General features: G+C 33.1%; 1 long non-coding RNA gene across 1 annotated transcript; it reads right to left on the reverse strand.

Moving 5' to 3' along the window:
• Positions 1 to 427: 427 nt before the first annotated feature.
• On the reverse strand, positions 428 to 8,508 carry LOC143258072 (uncharacterized). The gene is made up of 3 exons (XR_013032128.1): positions 8,329 to 8,508; positions 3,295 to 3,391; positions 428 to 647 (listed from the first exon to the last, which is right to left on the reverse strand). It is a non-coding gene; the product is annotated as an uncharacterized LOC143258072 (long non-coding RNA).
• Between the last annotated feature and the right edge of the window lie 17,520 nt (positions 8,509 to 26,028).

Genomic DNA, 26,028 nt, shown 5'->3' on the forward strand with positions numbered 1-26,028 from the left:
CTCTCTTTTATGGTGTATATTTCTACAAGGGCTTATTTTTACATCATTTACCAAACAAATATAATCTGATATCTATCTTACGAAACTAGTGATGTAACTATGACGTTTAAATATTTCAATAAAAACATAATTAATTGTTTACGATAATAAACAGAATGAGTTAAATCTAACACTAAAAAAAACAAAAAAAAATCGGCCTTCACTCGGCAGCTGGAAATACAGATTCGGCCTACACTCGGCAAGGGAAGTAGAGGTTCGGCCTACACTCGGCAAGTGGAAGTACAAATTCGGCCTACAACCAGCAGTAGAAAGTAATGGTTCGTCCTAATTTATTTAGTAACAAAAAGAGGTTTATTCTATAAAATGTACAGAAAGTGAAACAAAAAACAACACGGTATTTATTTTAACATTCGACATGAATAAAATTTAATTTTAAAACTGATACAAAGAATTAGGGAATAATCTTAAAGACTGAAAGTAAGAATCGATGTTAATACATACATCAAGAATCTCTTCCTCACCTCTACAGGAGGAAGTAAAGGTTCGGCCTACACTCGACAGGAGGAAGTAAAGGTTCAGCCTACACTCGACAGGTAGAAGTAGTGGCTCGTCTTGCATTCGGCAGCAATTCTTCTTAAAAACTGACTCTATAATTTACCAATTATAGAGAACTTGGTAATCAGAAAAGGGAGCTTTGCGTGTTTTAAAAAATAAAACAGTAGCCATGTATGACGTAACAAAATATTTCAGCTCGGTATCACTTTTTACCTAAAGTTTTCTAGAGTCGATCGTAACAAAGACAGGTGTATGACAAGTACTGATCAACTGGTGTTTCCTCATCTTTAGGGCCCGGCATGGCCAGGTGGGTTAAGGCGTTTCACTCGTAATCTGAATGTCGCGGCTTCGAATCCCCACAGCAATAAACATGCTCGCCCTTTCAGCCGGGGGTCGTTATTATGTTACGGTCAATCCCACTATTCTTTGCTAAAAGAGTAGTCCAAGAGTTGGCGGTGAGTAGTGATGACTAGCTGCCTTCCTTCTAGTCTTACACTGCTAAATTAGGGACGGCTAGCGCAGATAGCCCTCGTGTAGCTTTGCGCGAAATTCAAAAACAAACAAACAAGTAAACCTCATTTTTATACAAATAATCGAACGGATAATTCGCGCTACCTTCATCAAAGAAACTCTATTACCGAGCTACAACCTGATGACTGTTTAACAACCTGATTGTTAAAGATTTCTATTCCAGTCCTACTTTCTCTATATGTGGCAGAAATAATACTCAGCAGTGTGTTAAAGTTATATTAGTGTGTGTATATATATATATATATATGTATACTCCTGTTTATCACTGTTAATACTTATAAGATATATTCAATAAGCGCTTGTACTTTGGTCATATAAAAATAGCCTGATGTGGCTTTCCTATAAGAAAACACAACACAACATATAAAGCGAAATATGAGTCTTGTATTTCTCACTAAATTACACTTGAAGCTTTCCATCCCATTACACGGTCTTTTGTTTCGTACTATTAAAATTAACAGGCATTTTGGGACACGTTTCGGATTTCCTATTAAAGTAATTTATAGTACTCCAAAATCATAGACTTGAATGTAAGAACTGTGTCTGACAGAGTAGCCATGTCACCTTGTATTATTGCTTTATAATACAGACAGCTTAGAACTTTTAACTCCTTTCAGTTGTCATACTACTGATATTTTTATTACCTTAAGACCTACAAAAGTTATTTTTATTCCTGAAGTTTTAAGTCGGTTAATGAGCCTTCATTTCAAATTTTGTTACATCATGCACGTTACACGTTATCACGAGGAACCTTGATGTCAATGTTCACGCGATTGTTTGAAATTTCCCGTTCTTTCTTCTGAACTAAGTCTTCTGTTTAATGAGGTAAGGGGGGGGGGTAATAAACACACCAATTACTGTTTAATCAGTGAGACAAGATCGTTTATCAATAAAATTCCTCTAACGGCAGTTATCAGGACTAAATGATGGCTTAATTTGGAATTTTATGGCTTCTCAATATTGATGAAGATTCTTTGTCAGTATCGTAAACTACATCTTACTGTTCAAAATCTTTTATTACAACATTCCTTCTGTGTTTTTTTCTTATTTAATTTCTCGATCATCAGAATCAAACGTTTCGAAGCCGTGTTTCAACGATCTATCATGGACTGGTCTCGTATTGTTATCAATCAATCTTCATTGTTAACGATGCCTCATAACATTTTGTTCGGTTATTAAAACCTGTTCCTGTTGTGTGGTGTTTATCATATATTTTGTTCAAGTTCCATCTTATTCTTCATCTTTACTGTCAAATAGTCACGTGCTTTGTTTTGCTTTCATGTTATGGTTTTGAATTTCGCGCAAAGCTACTCAAGGGCTATCTGCGCTAGCCGTCCCCAATTTTGCAGTGTAAGACTAGAGGAAAGGCAGCTAGTCATCACCACCCAACGCCAATTTTTGGGCTACTCTTTTACTAGCGAATAGTGGGATTAACCGACACATTATAACGCCCCTACGGGTATGTTTGGTATATAACGGGGATTGGAACCCGAGATCCTCGGATTACAAGTCGCGTGCCTTAACCAACTGGCCATGCCGGGTTCGAGTGTGTGTATGTTTTCTTATGGCAAAGCCACATAGGGCTATCTGCTGTGGCAATCAAGGGGAATTGAACTCCTGAGTTTAGTGTTGTAAATGCGTAGACTTACCGTTGTCCCAACGAGGGACTCGAAATAAGGGAAGCAGCTACCCATCGCCAACTCTTATTCTATTCTTGTATGACTAAATAGTGGGTTATGACTGCCGCTTTAATTAGAGTACGGACTACATTTTCGCAAGTAAGGGTCACGAGCCATAAATCATCGCACTGGCAATCCTACCTCTCACAACCTCACAAACGACTCGCGAGATTTCTTAAAATATATAAAAACATTGAGACGTGTATTCAATAATTCGCTGAGCAGTATTAGTCTCATTATTATTATTATTATTATCTCATTAGACTCGTGTTAAATGATGCACGGCTGAAAAAAATTATTACAGTATTTTAATCTGTAAATTAAAATTCAATATTACAGAGTTTACCCGACTCACATTATTTGATTAAATTAGTATTAAGAAAACATTAATACATTTGTTATCGACCGTATTCTGTTTACTCCTGTCTCAAACATGTTAATAAACAGTAATTAAGGTCAAAATGCTAAACAGTATATTATACATGCAATCTAATCCAAGTTATCAAGTTTTTATTTATGAAACACTTACCATTGTGGAACAAGCGAACAGTGAGTTTGTTACGTTATACACACAGTACTGTCAAGTCTTGTTATATCATGGATTGGGGATACTGATGATTCAGACCCTAAAAATACAAAATCAAAAACCATTTAAACGAATCAAAATATGATATTAGTAGATAGTATCACATCTTAATTTCACACGGCATGTCGAGTACAAACCCTTCTTCACACAGTAGAACAACTTAATTTCACACGGCATGTCGAGTACAAACCCTTCTTCACACAGTAGAACAACTTAATTTCACACAACATGTCGAGTACAAACCCTTCTTCACACAATAGAACAACTTAATTTCACACAACATGTCGAGTACAAACCCTTCTTCACACAGTAGAACAACTTAATTTCATACAACATGTGGAGTACAAACCCTTCTTCACACAGTAGAACAACTTGATTTCACACAACATGTCGAGTACAAACCCTTCTTCACACAATAGAACAACTTAATTTCACACAACATGTCGGGTCCAAACCCTTCTTCACACAGTAGAACAACTTAATTTCACACAACATGTCGGGTCCAAACCCTTCTTCACACAGTAGAACAACTTAATTTCACACAACATGTCGAGTACAAACCCTTCTTCACACAGTAAAACAACTTAATTTCACACAACATGTCGAGTACAAACCCTTTTTCACACTTCACCTGAGGAATGGTTTATGCCCGAAATATTGTGTGAAGGTTTTCCTGGTTTTATTGTCATTATTTCTAGAATTTTTATTTCTTGAAGATTTATTTTGTAACAGTCTTTTGTTACTATGAAGCACATTATAAGTCGAACATGATTTTATGAAATGTTCAATACGTGGAACGTGTTTTATGTAAGCCACTAGTTTCACAAACCTAAACATAAAGCTACAAAAAGAAATAATAATAAAACAATCTAACTAAGATCTAAATATCTACGTTCTAGTTGATTGAGAACTGATATGTCAAATTAAACCTACATTCTAAGTTCTCCAAAACCAAATCGTGCTATAAACATGAGACTGAACAAACGGCAATAAACATAATACCATTGTTGTTAGGTACAAAGCTGCATAATGGCCTATCTGCCTCCTTTCATAAGAAGTATCGAACTCTAATTTGTAGCGTTATCGGGCCTCAGACTTTCCGCTGAGCCACCGGGAACGTTCGTAATACAAGTGTCCGAGAAATAACCGACGAAAGATAGCACGTTTATCTTATCTCTCTGAATGTTGTTGTGTACGTTTAATGTGCAGTTACTGATACTAATATCTAACTAACATCTTTGTTAATACGAGACACCGAGGTAACAGTGCGACACAGAGAGTGTTGCGGAACTTAGTGACGAGGGGTCGACAGAACAGTTCTCTATTTTAAAATTGCCACATTCGAAACACAAAATTCGTGCAGATTAAATTAAGAAAATCGAAATATTCATGAAAAGCATATGATAAAAAAATTACTTTTCATTTCGTGCTTGTTGGAAGTAGCCTAGTGAAGCGCTGCACCCACGTAATTTGGGTTTCAAATCCACCGCTTGTTTTTTTGTGTGTTTGAAATTAAACACAAAGCCACACAATGGCCTAATCTATACGTGCTATGACGACGACTGGTATCAAAACCCGATTTCTTCCATTGTCAAGACGGCAAACATGCCGCTGTGCCATTGGGAGGTAAGTATAATTTATTTTTATATGCAAAAATTTATATGTTTTGCATATAAATTTCTCAACAAGTGGGTTTCTCGACATCACTGATAATTTATTTTGCTTGAAGTTACGCACAAACATTCACGATGGGCTATCTGTGCTCTGCACACCACAGGTATAGAAACTCGGTTTCTAAGGTTGTAAGTCTGTAGACATGCTGCTGTACCACTGGGGAGGGGAGGTGGTCCTCTCTTGCTATCTCTTCTTCAAGAAATCAAATTTGAAATGTACAGAGACATTTTGATAACAACAACAGATGCTTAAAATTGTTGTAGAACAAAAGAAACTTGAGCACTGGATTTATAGCAAAAGAAACTTGAGCACTGGATTTATAACAAAAGAAACTTGAGCACTGGATTTATAACAAAAGAAAATTCATCGATCGAAACAGAAACCTCACGTTTATATTTCCCTTAAAGCGATTTAATTTTTTTTTTCACATTTTATTACTGTGATGTTGCTGTTTTGACATTAATGTGCGCTATCGCCAACGATTTTACATTATCAGTCTGGCAATTAACAGTTGCCCTACCAGGGTGAGCGAGCGGGCTGCAATGTTTGATCGATCTGTTTATTTGTTTTGACTAGATCGAAGACAGTTATGGCCCGCCATGGCCTGGTAGTTAGAGCTCTCGAAGGGTCGTGATACAAATCTGCGTCACACCAAATATGCTCGCCTTTTCAACCATGGAAGCGTTATAATATTACGGTTAATCCCACTATTCGTTCGTAAAAGAGTAGCCTAAGAGCTAGGGGTGGGTGGTGATTACTAGCTACCTTCCCTCTAGTCTTACACTGCTAAATTAGGGACAGCTAGCGCAGATAGCTCTCGTGTAGCTTTGGCGAAATTCAAAAGAATAATAATCCAATTAACATATTAGTTAAATACACGTGGTAACAAAGCACATGTAGGTGGGGGTCACTGGCTGGCCGTGAGGTGTGTTTGTTTCTTTTGTTGTTAAGCACAAAGCTACACAATGAGTTGTTTGTACTGTACTGACCAAAAGTATCAAAACTCAATTTTGAGCGTTATAAGTCTTAATACGTACTGCACCAAGAGTATGGATACCCGGTGTTTAATATCATAAGCCTTCAGATTTGCGGAACCATTGCCACTTAGAACAGGGCGGCCCAATGGTACAGCAGTTTACAGCCAGTTGCCACTCAGAAGAGAACGGCCCAATGGTAGAGCAGTTTACAGCCAGTTTTCACTCAGAAGAGAGCGACCCAATGGTAGAGCAGTTTACAGCCAGTTGCCACTCAGAACAGGGCGGCCCAATGGTACAGCAGTTTACAGCCAGTTGACACCCAGAAGAGGGCGGCCCAATGGTAGAGCACTTTACAGCCAGTTGCCACTCAAAAGAGAACGGCCCAATGGTAGAGCAGTTTACAGCCAGTTACCACTCAGAAGAGGGCGACCCAATGGTAGAGCGGTTTACAGCCAGTTTCCACTCAGAAGAGAACGGCCCAATGGTAGAGCGATTTACAGCCAGTTTCCACTCAGAAGAGAACGGCCCAATGGTAGAGCAGTTTACAGCCAGTTACCACTCAGAAGAGGGCGGCCCAATGGTAGAGCAGTTTACAGCCAGTTGCCACTCAGAAGAGAACGGCCCAATGGTAGAGAGGTTTACAGCCAGTTGCCACTCAGAAGAGAACGGCCCAATGGATAGCAGTTTACAGCCAGTTGCCACTCAGAAGAGAACGGCCCAATGGTAGAGCAGTTTACAGCCAGTTTTCACTCAGAAGAGAGCGACCCAATGGTAGAGCAGTTTACAGCCAGTTGCCACTCAGAACAGGGCGGCCCAATGGTACAGCAGTTTACAGCCAGTTGACACTCAGAAGAGGGCGGCCCAATGGTAGAGCACTTTACAGCCAGTTGCCACTCAAAAGAGAACGGCCCAATGGTAGAGCAGTTTACAGCCAGTTACCACTCAGAAGAGGGCGACCCAATGGTAGAGCGGTTTACAGCCAGTTTCCACTCAGAAGAGAACGGCCCAATGGTAGAGCGATTTACAGCCAGTTTCCACTCAGAAGAGAACGGCCCAATGGTAGAGCAGTTTACAGCCAGTTACCACTCAGAAGAGGGCGGCCCAATGGTAGAGCAGTTTACAGCCAGTTGCCACTCAGAAGAGAACGGCCCAATGGTAGAGAGGTTTACAGCCAGTTGCCACTCAGAAGAGAACGGCCCAATGGATAGCAGTTTACAGCCAGTTGCCACTCAGAAGAGGGCGACCCAATGGTAGAGCGGTTTACAGCCAGTTTCCACTCAGAAGAGAGCGGCCCAATGGTAGAGCAGTTTACAGCCAGTTACCACTCAGAAGAGGGCGACCCAATGGTAGAGCGGTTTACAGCCAGTTTCCACTCAGAAGAGAACGGCCCAATGGTAGAGCAGTTTACAGCTAATTTGTTGTTGTTTTTTTAAAAAAGGTAAGTTTCTTACCATATGCAGGTCCTTAAATTCGTTTTCCCACACATGGAAATTACAGCGAATAGCCTAAACCTTTAGTAAACGAAGTCGTGTTGTAATAATCGAACTCACAGAGAATTTAAGTATAGAATTAAACGCCGATAAAATAAGGGTATACGACATTAATATAGCAGTTCAAACCAGCACAACATTTAGTTCAGTAAAACAACAAAAAAGAATTGTATTTCGGCGGCATAAAGTTCTTTATTATTCTGTACAATACTATAGTTCTAGAAAGATGTTCTCCTAGACCTTTGCACCAGGACTTGCCAACTAGTGACGATTCGGAATGTGTCAAAAAGTTAGGTTTTTCTTTGTATAGATCCAGTAATGGCTGACACTATCCTGTAAAACCAATAAATGAATCATATAAACGAGTTGCTAACTTTCATAAACACCCTCTTCGCCTGGGTACGTCTGCTTGTAACACTAACTTGGGGCGACGCCAAAGGATTGCAGCTTCCCTTCACGCTGTAACATGCATGTATCAGGTAGTCGATTACCCGTAGAAAAAACAACAACTTAAAAGTGAAAGAGTTCATCCTGGCAGATGAGACAAAATGAAGTGTTATTTCATCACGTTGACCCTGATATAATGGTAAAGTTAAAGCAGAACCACCCTTAAATATAGACCAAATCGCGTTCTTTTATACACGTTTCTCAATATGTATGTGAACGTCTACAGTTTATAATGTACCGGTCTGATACAGGACTACCTTGTGAACATTTGATTACTTGTCAGTCCTTCAACTAGGCGACAGACTATGGCGCCACAAGGCTAACCTGGAGGTCTCCCACGAACTTTTAACAGTGTGGCGAGAGCCCTGGTTTGTGTTTAGCGCACTCACCAGACAGGCATGGTCCACTATATGTTCCTTGAGCGTTAGTTAGGCTTAACTCTGACTCGATGAATGCCCCGACCCCGATTGAGACGTCACACGAACCTGCCAAGTTTAGTCTGCGTCTTTCGTGGAGCCGTGAAACACTGTGAGTTTACATACACATTCGTTAAATAGTGTATAAACTCACCAAGAAGGAAAATAATCGGCACATCACCTCCCCCCCCCAATACAGGATGACGCCTGCCTCTCTTCTCTCTCTCTCGACTATCGTGTTGCCTTTCACGCTAGAACCCATGTCAAGATACTGACAGTATCTTTCGACCCTGAACACCTCTAATTACCACACACACTTCTCTTTAAAACAAAAAGTGCATTCGGGAAATTCTTACCTCTAACTAAAACGGTAGTTAAAAGACCTCGTGAAAAAGAATTATCTAAGAACAGTGAGAACCCAAGTGTGAGAACCCAAGTGTTTCTCACACATGAGAAGAGTGACAGGTGAGAACCCAAGTGTTTCTCACATATGAGAAGAGTGACAGGTGAGAACCCAAGTGTTTCTCACACGTGAGAAAAGTGACAGGTGAGAACCAGAAGTTTTATATCACATTCTACTGATGTAAAAAGTTAGAAAAGTAAACAGTAATAACCAGTAAACAGTAATACACAAAATTTCATATTTTATAGAAAATAAAGGTTGAGACACGAAGTTTCACACAAGTTGATACATAAAACATTAATATACCTGTTTCTATAACTGACTGGTTGTGGAGGGTTTGTGGTGTTTGTTAATATACCTGTTTCTATAACTGACTGGTTGTGGAGGGTTTGTGGTGTTTGTTAATATACATGTTTCTATAACTGACTGGTTGTGGAGGGTTTGTGGTGTTTGTTAATATACATGTTTCTATAACTGACTGGTTGTGGAGGGTTTGTGGTGTTTGTTAATATACCTGTTTCTATAACTGACTGGTTGTGGAGGGTTTGTGGTGTTTGTTAATATACCTGTTTCTATAACTGACTAGTTGTGGAGGGTTTGTGGTATTTGTTAATATACCTGTTTCTATAACTGACTGGTTGTGGAGGGTTTGTGGTGTTTGTTAATATACCTGTTTCTATAACTGACTGGTTGTGGAGTGTTTGTGGTGTTTGTTAATATACCTGTTTCTATAACTGACTGGTTGTGGAGGGTTTGTGGTGTTTGTTAATATACATGTATCTATAACTGACTGGTTGTGGAGGGTTTGTGGTGTTTGTTAATATACCTGTTTCTATAACTGACTAGTTGTGGAGGGTTTGTGGTGTTTGTTAATATACATGTTTCTATAACTGACTAGTTGGAAGGGTTTGTGGTATTTGTTAATATACCTGTTTCTATAACTGACTAGTTGTGGAGGGTTTGTGGTGTTTGTTAATATACCTGTTTCTATAACTGATTAGTTGTGGAGGGTTTGTGGTATTTGTTAATATACATGTTTCTATAACTGACTAGTTGGAAGGGTTTGTGGTATTTGTTAATATACCTGTTTCTATAACTGACTGGTTGTGGAGGGTTTGTGGTGTTTGTTAATATACCTGTTTCTATAACTGACTAGTTGTGGAGGGTTTGTGGTATTTGTTAATATACCTGTTTCTATAACTGACTGGTTGTGGAGGGTTTGTGGTGTTTGTTAATATACATGTTTCTATAACTGACTAGTTGTGGAGGGTTTGTGGTATTTGTTAATATACCTGTTTCTATAACTGATTAGTTGTGGAGGGTTTGTGGTGTTTGTTAATATACCTGTTTCTATAACTGACTGGTTGTGGAGGGTTTGTGGTGTTTGTTAATGTACCTGTTTCTATAACTGACTAGTTGTGGAGGGTTTGTGGTGTTTGTTAATATACCTGTTTCTTTAACTGACTAGTTGTTGAGGGTTTATGTGTTAGTTAATATGCTTGTTTCTAAAACTGACTAGTGTTTATTAAAGAGTATTTGATCTTACATCAAATATCATAATAAACGTTTTCACAGTAAGAGTAGCTTGCTAGTTCACCCAGTTCTGCTGAATAGTGAAATACGGTGATAAAGTAAAAATAAATAACAATGATAAATAGCTGATGTTTAAATAAATAACTGATACTGTGTTATTTGTTCTTAAATTCGATTTATAAAAATACCCATATAAAATTATAAAGAATATAAACTTAATCTAGTTCACAGCATAACATTTGCTTTCCTCGATAGGCCTCGTAAGCACTGGATGTGGCAGATTTAGACTGGTTGTTAGTTTGTTATGCTTGTTATGCAAGTTTGTATAATTGATAAAACAGCGGTGGACCGTACAAAAAACATGATGTGTGTTACATGTGTATCAACATATTCACTCCTCAGAGCAGTGTATCTAATCTTACATATTACACAATCGACAGTAAAGTACTAAGTAAAGAGGAAACCCTTGCTCCCAGGATTACACACAAATCGTTGGATGTCCACCAAATCAAAGAGAAGTTTCTGCACATTATGTGATACCACATGTTACTTCCATTTAATATTGTGTTACTCTTTACTCATGTGCAATATTAATAATTTAGTCACAATTACATTCTCGTGTAAAATGTAGTAATTAGTGTCAGATATAATAATTTAGTCACTCTTACATTCTAGTGTGATACGTAGTAATTGGTATCAGAGATAATAATTTAGTCACTATTACATTCTAGTGTGATACGTAGTAATTGGTATCAGAGATAATAATTTAGTCACTGTGTGATACGTAGTAATTAGTATCAGAGATAATAATTTACTGACACTTACATTCTAGTGTGATACGTAGTAATTGGTATCAGAGATAATAATTTACCCACATTTATATTCTAGTGTGATACGTAGTAATTGGTATCAGATATAATAATTTACTCACTCACACATTCTAGTGTGATACGTAGTAATTGGTATCAGAGATAATAATTTACATCACTCACTATCACTTACAGAGATACATTCTAGTGTGATACGTAGTAATTGGTATCAGATATAATAATTTACTCACTCTTACATTCTAGTGTGATACGTAGTAATTGGTATCAGATATAATAATTTACTCACTCTTACATTCTAGTGTGATACGTAGTAATTGGTATCAGAGATAATAATTTACTCACTCTTACATTCTAGTGTGATACGTAGTAATTGGTATCAGATATAATAATTTACATTCTAGTCACTAATAATTTACATTCTAGTGTGATACGTAGTAATTGGTATCAGATATAATAATTTAGTCACTCTTACATTCTAGTGTGATACGTAGTAATTGGTATCAGAGATAATAATTTACTCACTCTTACATTCTAGTGTGATACGTAGTAATTGGTATCAGAGATAATAATTTACTCACTCTTACATTCTAGTGTGATACGTAGTAATTGGTATCAGATATAATAATTTAGTCACTCTTACATTCTAGTGTGATACGTAGTAATTGGTATCAGATATAATAATTTAGTCACTCTTACATTCTAGTGTGATACGTAGTAATTGGTATCAGAGATAATAATTTACTCACTCTTACATTCTAGTGTGATACGTAGTAATTGGTATCAGATATAATAATTTACTCACTCTTACATTCTAGTGTGATACGTAGTAATTGGTATCAGATATAATAATTTAGTCACTCTTACATTCTAGTGTGATACGTAGTAATTGGTATCAGAGATAATAATTTACTCACTCTTACATTCTAGTGTGATACGTAGTAATTGGTATCAGAGATAATAATTTACTCACTCTTACATTCTAGTGTGATACGTAGTAATTGGTATCAGAGATAATAATTTAGTCACTCTTACATTCTAGTGTGATACGTAGTAATTGGTATCAGAGATAATAATTTAGTCACTCTTACATTCTAGTGTGATACGTAGTAATTGGTATCAGAGATAATAATTTACTCACTCTTACATTCTAGTGTGATACGTAGTAATTGGTATCAGAGATAATAATTTAGTCACTCTTACATTCTAGTGTGATACGTAGTAATTGGTATCAGAGATAATAATTTACTCACTCTTACATTCTAGTGTGATACGTAGTAATTGATAGATAATAATTTACTCACTCTTACATTCTAGTGTGATACGTAGTAATTGGTATCAGAGATAATAATTTACTCACTCTTACATTCTAGTGTGATACGTAGTAATTGGTATCAGAGATAATAATTTACTCACTCTTACATTCTAGTGTGATACGTAGTAATTGGTATCAGAGATAATAATTTAGTTACTTACATTCTAGTGTGATACGTAGTAATTGGTATCAGAGATAATAATTTAGTCACTCTTACATTCTAGTGTGATACGTAGTAATTGGTATCAGAGATAATAATTTAGTCACTCTTACATTCTAGTGTGATACGTAGTAATTGGTATCAGAGATAATAATTTAGTCACTCTTACATTCTAGTGTGATACGTAGTAATTGGTATCAGATATAATAATTTACTCACTCTTACATTCTAGTGTGATACGTAGTAATTGGTATCAGATATAATAATTTAGTCACTCTTACATTCTAGTGTGATACGTAGTAATTGGTATCAGATATAATAATTTAGTCACTCTTACATTCTAGTGTGATACGTAGTAATTGGTATCAGAGATAATAATTTACTCACTCTTACATTCTAGTGTGATACGTAGTAATTGGTATCAGAGATAATAATTTACTCACTCTTACATTCTAGTGTGATACGTAGTAATTGGTATCAGATATAATAATTTAGTCACTCTTACATTCTAGTGTGATACGTAGTAATTGGTATCAGATATAATAATTTACTCACTCTTACATTCTAGTGTGATACGTAGTAATTGGTATCAGATATAATAATTTACTCACTCTTACATTCTAGTGTGATACGTAGTAATTGGTATCAGATATAATAATTTAGTCACTCTTACATTCTAGTGTGATACGTAGTAATTGGTATCAGAGATAATAATTTACTCCTTCTTACATTCTAGTGTGATACGTAGTAATTGGTATCAGATATAATAATTTACTCACTCTTACATTCTAGTGTGATACGTAGTAATTGGTATCAGATATAATAATTTAGTCACTCTTACATTCTAGTGTGATACGTAGTAATTGGTATCAGAGATAATAATTTACTCACTCTTACATTCTAGTGTGATACGTAGTAATTGGTATCAGATATAATAATTTACTTCTAGTGTGATACGTAGTAATTGGTATCAGATATAATAATTTAGTCACTCTTACATTCTAGTGTGATACGTAGTAATTGGTATCAGAGATAATAATAATTTAGTCACTCTTACATTCTAGTGTGATACGTAGTAATTGGTATCAGATATAATAATTTAGTCACTCTTACATTCTAGTGTGATACGTAGTAATTGGTATCAGAGATAATAATTTAGTCACTCTTACATTCTAGTGTGATACGTAGTAATTGGTATCAGATATAATAATTTAGTCACTCTTACATTCTAGTGTGATACGTAGTAATTGGTATCAGATATAATAATTTAGTCACTCTTACATTCTAGTGTGATACGTAGTAATTGGTATCAGAGATAATAATTTAGTCACTATTACATTCTAGTGTGATACGTAGTAATTGGTATCAGATATAATAATTTAGTCACTCTTACATTCTAGTGTGATACGTAGTAATTGGTATCAGATATAATAATTTACTCACTCTTACATTCTAGTGTGATACGTAGTAATTGGTATCAGAGATAATAATTTAGTCACTCTTACATTCTAGTGTGATACGTAGTAATTGGTATCAGATATAATAATTTACTCACTCTTACATTCTAGTGTGATACGTAGTAATTGGTATCAGATATAATAATTTAGTCACTCTTACATTCTAGTGTGATACGTAGTAATTGGTATCAGAGATAATAATTTAGTCACTCTTACATTCTAGTGTGATACGTAGTAATTGGTATCAGATATAATAATTTACTCACTCTTACATTCTAGTGTGATACGTAGTAATTGGTATCAGATATAATAATTTAGTCACTCTTACATTCTAGTGTGATACGTAGTAATTGGTATCAGATATAATAATTTAGTCACTCTTACATTCTAGTGTGATACGTAGTAATTGGTATCAGAGATAATAATTTATCAGATCACTCTTACATTCTAGTGTGATACGTAGTAATTGGTATCAGAGATAATAATTTAGTCACTCTTACATTCTAGTGTGATACGTAGTAATTGGTATCAGATATAATAATTTAGTCACTCTTACATTCTAGTGTGATACGTAGTAATTGGTATCAGAGATAATAATTTACTCACATTCTAGTGTGACATTCTAGTGTGATACGTAGTAATTGGTATCAGAGATAATAATTTACTCACTCTTACATTCTAGTGTGATACGTAGTAATTGGTATCAGAGATAATAATTTACTCACTCTTACATTCTAGTGTGATACGTAGTAATTGGTATCAGATATAATAATTTAGTCACTCTTACATTCTAGTGTGATACGTAGTAATTGGTATCAGAGTGTGATAATAATTTATCAGAGATCACTTTTCACATTCTAGTGTGATACGTAGTAATTGGTATCAGAGATAATAATTTAGTCACTCTTACATTCTAGTGTGATACGTAGTAATTGGTATCAGATATAATAATTTAGTCACTCTTACATTCTAGTGTGATACGTAGTAATTGGTATCAGAGATAATAATTTACTCACTCTTACATTCTAGTGTGATACGTAGTAATTGGTATCAGATATAATAATTTATACGTCACTCTTACATTCTAGTGTGATACGTAGTAATTGGTATCAGAGATAATAATTTAGTCACTTACATTCTAGTGTGATACGTAGTAATTGGTATCAGAGATAATAATTTACTCACTCTTACATTCTAGTGTGATACGTAGTAATTGGTATCAGATATAATAATTTAGTCACTCTTACATTCTAGTGTGATACGTAGTAATTGGTATCAGATATAATAATTTACTCACTCTTACATTCTAGTGTGATACGTAGTAATTGGTATCAGAGATAATAATTTACTCACTCTTACATTCTAGTGTGATACGTAGTAATTGGTATCAGATATAATAATTTAGTCACTCTTACATTCTAGTGTGATACGTAGTAATTGGTATCAGATATAATAATTTAGTCACTCTTACATTCTAGTGTGATACGTAGTAATTGGTATCAGATATAATAATTTAGTCACTCTTACATTCTAGTGTGATACGTAGTAATTGGTATCAGAGATAATAATTTAGTCACTCTTACATTCTAGTGTGATACGTAGTAATTGGTATCAGAGATAATAATTTACATCACTCTTACATTCTAGTGTGATACGTAGTAATTGGTATCAGAGATAATAATTTACTCACTCTTACATTCTAGTGTGATACGTAGTAATTGGTATCAGAGATAATAATTTAGTCACTCTTACATTCTAGTGTGATACGTAGTAATTGGTATCAGAGATAATAATTTACTCACTCTTACATTCTAGTGTGATACGTAGTAATTGGTATCAGATATAATAATTTACATTCTCACTCTTACATTCTAGTGTGATACGTAGTAATTGGTATCAGATATTTAACTCTACATTTAGTCACAGATCACTTACATTCTAGTGTGATACGTAGTAATTGGTATCAGATATAATAATTAACTCACTCTTACATTCTAGTGTCATACGTAGTAATTGGTATCATGGATAATAATTTAGTCACTATTACATTCTAGTGTGATACGTAGTAATTGGTATCAGATATAATAATTTAGTCACTCTTACATTCTAGTGTGATACGTAGTAATTGGTATCAGATATAATAATTTAGTCACTCTTACATTCTAGTGTGATACGTAGTAATTGGTATCAGATATAATAATTTACTCACTCTTACATTCTAGTGTGATACGTAGTAATTGGTATCAGATATAATAATTTACTCACTCTTACATTCTAGTGTGATACGTAGTAATTGGTATCAGAGATAATAATTTACTCACTCTTACATTCTAGTGTGATACGTAGTAATTGGTATCAGATATAATAATTTAGTCACTCTTACATTCTAGTGTGATACGTAGTAATTGGTATCAGAGATAATAATTTAGTCACTCTTACATTCTAGTGTGATACGTAGTAATTGGTATCAGATATAATAATTTAGTCACTCTTACATTCTAGTGTGATACGTAGTAATTGGTATCAGATATAATAATTTAGTCACTCTTACATTCTAGTGTGATACGTAGTAATTGGTATCAGATATAATAATTTAGTCACTCTTACATTCTAGTGTGATACGTAGTAATTGGTATCAGATATAATAATTTAGTCACTCTTACATTCTAGTGTGATACGTAGTAATTGGTATCAGAGATAATAATTTAGTCACTCTTACATTCTAGTGTGATACGTAGTAATTGGTATCAGATTAATAATTTACTCACTCTTACATTCTAGTGTGATACGTAGTAATTGGTATCAGATATAATAATTTAGTCACTCTTACATTCTAGTGTGATACGTAGTAATTGGTATCAGATATAATAATTTAGTCACTCTTACATTCTAGTGTGATACGTAGTAATTGGTATCAGATATAATAATTTAGTCACTCTTACATTCTAGTGTGATACGTAGTAATTGGTATCAGATATAATAATTTAGTCACTCTTACATTCTAGTGTGATACGTAGTAATTGGTATCAGAGATAATAATTTACTCACTCTTACATTCTAGTGTGATACGTAGTAATTGGTATCAGATATAATAATTTAGTCACTCTTACATTCTAGTGTGATACGTAGTAATTGGTATCAGATATAATAATTTAGTCACTCTTACATTCTAGTGTGATACGTAGTAATTGGTATCAGATACGTATAATAATTTAATTTAGTCACTCTTACATTCTAGTGTGATACGTAGTAATTGGTATCAGATATAATAATTTAGTCACTCTTACATTCTAGTGTGATACGTAGTAATTGGTATCAGAATTGGTATCAGAGATAATAATTTAGTCACTCTTACATTCTAGTGTGATACGTAGTAATTGGTATCAGATATAATAATTTAGTCACTCTTACATTCTAGTGTGATACGTAGTAATTGGTATCAGATACATTCTAGTGTGATAATAATTGGTATCAGATATCACTCTTACATTCTAGTGTGATACGTAGTAATTGGTATCAGATATAATAATTTACTCACTCTTACATTCTAGTGTGATACGTAGTAATTGGTATCAGAGATAATAATTTACTCACTCTTACATTCTAGTGTGATACGTAGTAATTGGTATCAGATATAATAATTTAGTCACTGGTATCTTACATTCTAGTGTGATACGTAGTAATTGGTATCAGATATAATAATTTAGTCACTCTTACATTCTAGTGTGATACGTAGTAATTGGTATCAGATATAATAATTTACTCACTCTTACATTCTAGTGTGATACGTAGTAATTGGTATCAGATATAATAATTTAGTCACTCTTACATTCTAGTGTGATACGTAGTAATTGGTATCAGAGATAATAATTTACTCACTTTACATTCTAGTGTGATACGTAGTAATTGGTATCAGATATAATAATTTAGTCACTCTTACATTCTAGTGTGATACGTAGTAATTGGTATCAGAGATAATAATTTACTCACTCTTACATTCTAGTGTGAGTAATTGGTATCAGATATAATAATTTACTCACTCTTACATTCTAGGTATCAGATATAATAATTTAGTCACTCTTACATTCTAGTGTGATACGTAGTAATTGGTATCAGATATAATAATTTAGTCACTCTTACATTCTAGTGTGATACGTAGTAATTGGTATCAGATATAATAATTTAGTCACTCTTACATTCTAGTGTGATACGTAGTAATTGGTATCAGATATAATAATTTAGTCACTCTTACATTCTAGTGTGATACGTAGTAATTGGTATCAGAGATAATAATTTAGTCACTCTTACATTCTAGTGTGATACGTAGTAATTGGTATCAGATATAATAATTTAGTCACTCTTACATTCTAGTGTGATACGTAGTAATTGGTATCAGATATAATAATTTACATCACTGTGATACGTAGTAATTGGTATCAGATTAATAATTTACTCACTCTTACATTCTAGTGTGATACGTAGTAATTGGTATCAGATATAATAATTTAGTCACTCTTACATTCTAGTGTGATACGTAGTAATTGGTATCAGATATAATAATTTAGTCACTCTTACATTCTAGTGTGATACGTAGTAATTGGTATCAGATATAATAATTTAGTCACTCTTACATTCTAGTGTGATACGTAGTAATTGGTATCAGATATAATAATTTAGTCACTCTTACATTCTAGTGTGATACGTAGTAATTGGTATCAGAGATAATAATTTACTCACTCTTACATTCTAGTGTGATACGTAGTAATTGGTATCAGATATAATAATTTACTCACTCTTACATTCTAGTGTGATACGTAGTAATTGGTATCAGATATAATAATTTAGTCACTCTTACATTCTAGTGTGATACGTAGTAATTGGTATCAGATATAATAATTTAGTCATCTTACATTCTAGTGTGATACGTAGTAATTGGTATCAGATATAATAATTTAGTCACTCTTACATTCTAGTGTGATACGTAGTAATTGGTATCAGAGATAATAATTTACTCACTCTTACATTCTAGTGTGATACGTAGTAATTGGTATCAGAGATAATAATTTACTCACTCTTACATTCTAGTGTGATACGTAGTAATTGGTATCAGATATAATAATTTAGTCACTCTTACATTCTAGTGTGATACGTAGTAATTGGTATCAGATATAATAATTTAGTCACTCTTACATTCTAGTGTGATACGTAGTAATTGGTATCAGATATAATAATTTAGTCACTCTTACATTCTAGTGTGATACGTAGTAATTGGTATCAGATATAATAATTTAGTCACTCTTACATTCTAGTGTGATACGTAGTAATTGGTATCAGATATAATAATTTAGTCACTCTTACATTCTAGTGTGATACGTAGTAATTGGTATCAGATATAATAATTTAGTCACTCTTACATTCTAGTGTGATACGTAGTAATTGGTATCAGATATAATAATTTAGTCACTCTTACATTCTAGTGTGATACGTAGTAATTGGTATCAGATATAATAATTTACTCACTCTTACATTCTAGTGTGATACGTAGTAATTGGTATCAGATATAATAACTTACACTCTGTTACATTCTAGTGTGATACGTAGTAATTGGTATCAGATATAATAATTTACATTCTAGTCACGTAGTAATTGGTACAGATTAATAATTTAGTCATACATTCTAGTGTGATACGTAGTAATTGGTATCAGATATAATAATTTAGTCACTCTTACATTCTAGTGTGATACGTAGTAATTGGTATCAGATATAATAATTTAGTCACTCTTACATTCTAGTGTGATACGTAGTAATTGGTATCAGATATAATAATTTAGTCACTCTTACATTCTAGTGTGATACGTAGTAATTGGTATCAGATATAATAATTTAGTCACTCTTACATTCTAGTGTGATACGTAGTAATTGGTATCAGATATAATAATTTAGTCACTCTTACATTCTAGTGTGATACGTAGTAATTGGTATCAGATATAATAATTTAGTCACTCTTACATTCTAGTGTGATACGTAGTAATTGGTATCAGATATAATAATTTAGTCACTCTTACATTCTAGTGTGATACGTAGTAATTGGTATCAGATATAATAATTTAGTCACTCTTACATTCTAGTGTGATACGTAGTAATTGGTATCAGATATAATAATTTAGTCACTCTTACATTCTAGTGTGATACGTAGTAATTGGTATCAGATATAATAATTTAGTCACTCTTACATTCTAGTGTGATACGTAGTAATTGGTATCAGATATAATAATTTACTCACTCTTACATTCTAGTGTGATACGTAGTAATTGGTATCAGAATTGGTATAATAATTTAGTCACTCTTACATTCTAGTGTGATACGTAGTAATTGGTATCAGAGATAATAATTTACTCACTCTTACATTCTAGTGTGATACGTAGTAATTGGTATCAGAGATAATAATTTACTCACTCTTACATTCTAGTGTGATACGTAGTAATTGGTATCAGATATAATAATTTAGTCACTCTTACATTCTAGTGTGATACGTAGTAATTGGTATCAGAGATAATAATTTAGTCACTCTTACATTCTAGTGTGATACGTAGTAATTGGTATCAGATATAATAATTTAGTCACTCTTACATTCTTAGTAATTGGTACATTCTAGTGTGATACGTAGTAATTGGTATCAGATATAATAATTTAGTCACTCTTACATTCTAGTGTGATACGTAGTAATTGGTATCAGATATAATAATTTAGTCACTCTTACATTCTAGTGTGATACGTAGTAATTGGTATCAGAGATAATAATTTACTCACTCTTACATTCTAGTGTGATACGTAGTAATTGGTATCAGATATAATAATTTAGTCACTCTTACATTCTAGTGTGATACGTAGTAATTGGTATCAGATATAATAATTTAGTCACTCTTACATTCTAGTGTGATACGTAGTAATTGGTATCAGATATAATAATTTAGTCACTCTTACATTCTAGTGTGATACGTAGTAATTGGTATCAGATATAATAATTTAGTCACTCTTACATTCTAGTGTGATACGTAGTAATTGGTATCAGATATAATAATTTAGTCACTCTTACATTCTAGTGTGATACGTAGTAATTGGTATCAGATATAATAATTTACTCACTCTTACATTCTAGTGTGATACGTAGTAATTGGTATCAGATATAATAATTTAGTCACTCTTACATTCTAGTGTGATACGTAGTAATTGGTATCAGAGATAATAATTTAGTCACTCTTACATTCTAGTGTGATACGTAGTAATTGGTATCAGATATAATAATTTAGTCACTCTTACATTCTAGTGTGATACGTAGTAATTGGTATCAGATATAATAATTTAGTCACTCTTACATTCTAGTGTGATACGTAGTAATTGGTATCAGATATAATAATTTAGTCACTCTTACATTCTAGTGTGATACGTAGTAATTGGTATCAGAGATAATAATTTAGTCACTCTTACATTCTAGTGTGATACGTAGTAATTGGTATCAGATATAATAATTTACTCACTCTTACATTCTAGTGTGATACGTAGTAATTGGTATCAGATATAATAATTTAGTCACTCTTACATTCTAGTGTGATACGTAGTAATTGGTATCAGAGATAATAATTTAGTCACTCTTACATTCTAGTGTGATACGTAGTAATTGGTATCAGATATAATAATTTAGTCACTCTTACATTCTAGTGTGATACGTAGTAATTGGTATCAGAGATAATAATTTAGTCACTCTTACATTCTAGTGTGATACGTAGTAATTGGTATCAGATATAATAATTTAGTCACTCTTACATTCTAGTGTGATACGTAGTAATTGGTATCAGATATAATAATTTAGTCACTCTTACATTCTAGTGTGATACGTAGTAATTGGTATCAGATATAATAATTTAGTCACTCTTACATTCTAGTGTGATACGTAGTAATTGGTATCAGATATAATAATTTAGTCACTCTTACATTCTAGTGTGATACGTAGTAATTGGTATCAGATATAATAATTTACTCACTCTTACATTCTAGTGTGATACGTAGTAATTGGTATCAGATATAATAATTTACTCACTCTTACATTCTAGTGTGATACGTAGTAATTGGTATCAGATATAATAATTTAGTCACTAATACATTCTAGTGTGATACGTAGTAATTGGTATCAGATATAATAATTTAGTCACTCTTACATTCTAGTGTGATACGTAGTAATTGGTATCAGATATAATAATTTAGTCACTCTTACATTCTAGTGTGATACGTAGTAATTGGTATCAGATATAATAATTTAGTCACTCTTACATTCTAGTGTGATACGTAGTAATTGGTATCAGATATAATAATTTAGTCACTCTTACATTCTAGTGTGATACGTAGTAATTGGTATCAGATATAATAATTTAGTCACTCTTACATTCTAGTGTGATACGTAGTAATTGGTATCAGATATAATAATTTAGTCACTCTTACATTCTAGTGTGATACGTAGTAATTGGTATCAGAATTGGTATCAGATAATAATTTAGTCACTCTTACATTCTAGTGTGATACGTAGTAATTGGTATCAGATATAATAATTTAGTCACTCTTACATTCTAGTGTGATACGTAGTAATTGGTATCAGATATAATAATTTAGTCACTCTTACATTCTAGTGTGATACGTAGTAATTGGTATCAGAGATAATAATTTACTCACTCTTACATTCTAGTGTGATACGTAGTAATTGGTATCAGATATAATAATTTAGTCACATTCTTACATTCTAGTGTGATACGTAGTAATTGGTATCAGATATAATAATTTAGTCACTCTTACATTCTAGTGTGATACGTAGTAATTGGTATCAGATATAATAATTTAGTCACTCTTACATTCTAGTGTGATACGTAGTAATTGGTATCAGATATAATAATTTAGTCACTCTTACATTCTAGTGTGATACGTAGTAATTGGTATCAGATATAATAACTTACACTCACATTCTAGTGTGATACGTAGTTCTAGTGTGATACGTAGTAATTGGTATCAGATATAATAATTTAGTCACTCTTACATTCTAGTGTGATACGTAGTAATTGGTATCAGAGATAATAATTTAGTCACTCTTACATTCTAGTGTGATACGTAGTAATTGGTATCAGATATAATAATTTAGTCACTCTTACATTCTAGTGTGATACGTAGTAATTGGTATCAGAGATAATAATTTACTCACTCTTACATTCTAGTGTGATACGTAGTAATTGGTATCAGATATAATAATTTACTCACTCTTACATTCTAGTGTGATACGTAGTAATTGGTATCAGAGATAATAATTTAGTCACTCTTACATTCTAGTGTGATACGTAGTAATTGGTATCAGATATAATAATTTAGTCACTCTTACATTCTAGTGTGATACGTAGTAATTGGTATCAGATATAATAATTTAGTCACTCTTACATTCTAGTGTGATACGTAGTAATTGGTATCAGAGATAATAATTTAGTCACTATTACATTCTAGTGTGATACGTAGTAATTGGTATCAGATATAATAATTTAGTCACTCTTACATTCTAGTGTGATACGTAGTAATTGGTATCAGAGATAATAATTTAACTTTATATTCTAGTGTGATACGTAGTAATTGGTATCAGATTAATAATTTAGTCACTCTTACATTCTAGTGTGATACGTAGTAATTGGTATCAGATATAATAATTTAGTCACTCTTACATTCTAGTGTGATACGTAGTAATTGGTATCAGATATAATAATTTACATTCTAGTCACAGATCACTTTACATTCTAGTGTGATACGTAGTAATTGGTATCAGATATAATAATTTAGTCACTCTTACATTCTAGTGTGATACGTAGTAATTGGTATCAGATATAATAATTTAGTCACTCTTACATTCTAGTGTGATACGTAGTAATTGGTATCAGATATAATAATTTAGTCACTCTTACATTCTAGTGTGATACGTAGTAATTGGTATCAGATATAATAATTTAGTCACTCTTACATTCTAGTGTGATACGTAGTAATTGGTATCAGATATAATAATTTAGTCACTCTTACATTCTAGTGTGATACGTAGTAATTGGTATCAGATATAATAATTTAGTCACTCTTACATTCTAGTGTGATACGTAGTAATTGGTATCAGAATTGGTATAATAATTTAGTCACTCTTACATTCTAGTGTGATACGTAGTAATTGGTATCAGAGATAATAATTTAGTCACTCTTACATTCTAGTGTGATACGTAGTAATTGGTATCAGATATAATAATTTACTCACTCTTACATTCTAGTGTGATACGTAGTAATTGGTATCAGATATAATAATTTAGTCACTCTTACATTCTAGTGTGATACGTAGTAATTGGTATCAGATATAATAATTTAGTCACTCTTACATTCTAGTGTGATACGTAGTAATTGGTATCAGATATAATAATTTAGTCACTCTTACATTCTAGTGTGATACGTAGTAATTGGTATCAGATATAATAATTTAGTCACTCTTACATTCTAGTGTGATACGTAGTAATTGGTATCAGATATAATAATTTAGTCACTCTTACATTCTAGTGTGATACGTAGTAATTGGTATCAGATATAATAATTTAGTCACTCTTACATTCTAGTGTGATACGTAGTAATTGGTATCAGATATAATAATTTAGTCACTCTTACATTCTAGTGTGATACGTAGTAATTGGTATCAGATATAATAATTTACTCACTCTTACATTCTAGTGTGATACGTAGTAATTGGTATCAGAGATAATAATTTAGTCACTTACATTCTAGTGTGATACGTAGTAATTGGTATCAGAGATAATAATTTAGTCACTCTTACATTCTAGTGTGATACGTAGTAATTGGTATCAGAGATAATAATTTACTCACTCTTACATTCTAGTGTGATACGTAGTAATTGGTATCAGATATAATAATTTAGTCACTCTTACATTCTAGTGTGATACGTAGTAATTGGTATCAGATATAATAATTTAACTTTACATTCTAGTGTGATACGTAGTAATTGGTATCAGATATAATAATTTAGTCATCATACGTAGTAATTGGTATCAGATATAATAATTTAGTCACTCTTACATTCTAGTGTGATACGTAGTAATTGGTATCAGATATAATAATTTAGTCACTCTTACATTCTAGTGTGATACGTAGTAATTGGTATCAGATATAATAATTTAGTCACTCTTACATTCTAGTGTGATACGTAGTAATTGGTATCAGATATAATAATTTAGTCACTCTTACATTCTAGTGTGATACGTAGTAATTGGTATCAGATATAATAATTTAGTCACTCTTACATTCTAGTGTGATACGTAGTAATTGGTATCAGAGATAATAATTTAACTCTTTAGTGTGATACGTACAGATCACTCTACATTCTAGTGTGATACGTAGTAATTGGTATCAGATATAATAATTTAGTCACTCTTACATTCTAGTGTGATACGTAGTAATTGGTATCAGAGATAATTTAATTTACATTCTAGTGTGATACATAATCTAGTGTGATACGTAGTAATTGGTATCAGATATAATAATTTAGTCACTCTTACATTCTAGTGTGATACGTAGTAATTGGTATCAGATATAATAATTTAGTCACTCTTACATTCTAGTGTGATACGTAGTAATTGGTATCAGATATAATAATTTAGTCACTCTTACATTCTAGTGTGATACGTAGTAATTGGTATCAGATATAATAATTTAGTCACTCTTACATTCTAGTGTGATACGTAGTAATTGGTATCAGAGATAATAATTTACTCACTCTTACATTCTAGTGTGATACGTAGTAATTGGTATCAGATATAATAATTTAGTCACTCTTACATTCTAGTGTGATACGTAGTAATTGGTATCAGAGATAATAATTTAGTCACTCTTACATTCTAGTGTGATACGT

The sequence above is a fragment of the Tachypleus tridentatus genome, chromosome 7 (assembly GCF_004210375.1).
Source record: "Tachypleus tridentatus isolate NWPU-2018 chromosome 7, ASM421037v1, whole genome shotgun sequence".
NCBI lineage: Eukaryota > Metazoa > Arthropoda > Merostomata > Xiphosura > Limulidae > Tachypleus > Tachypleus tridentatus.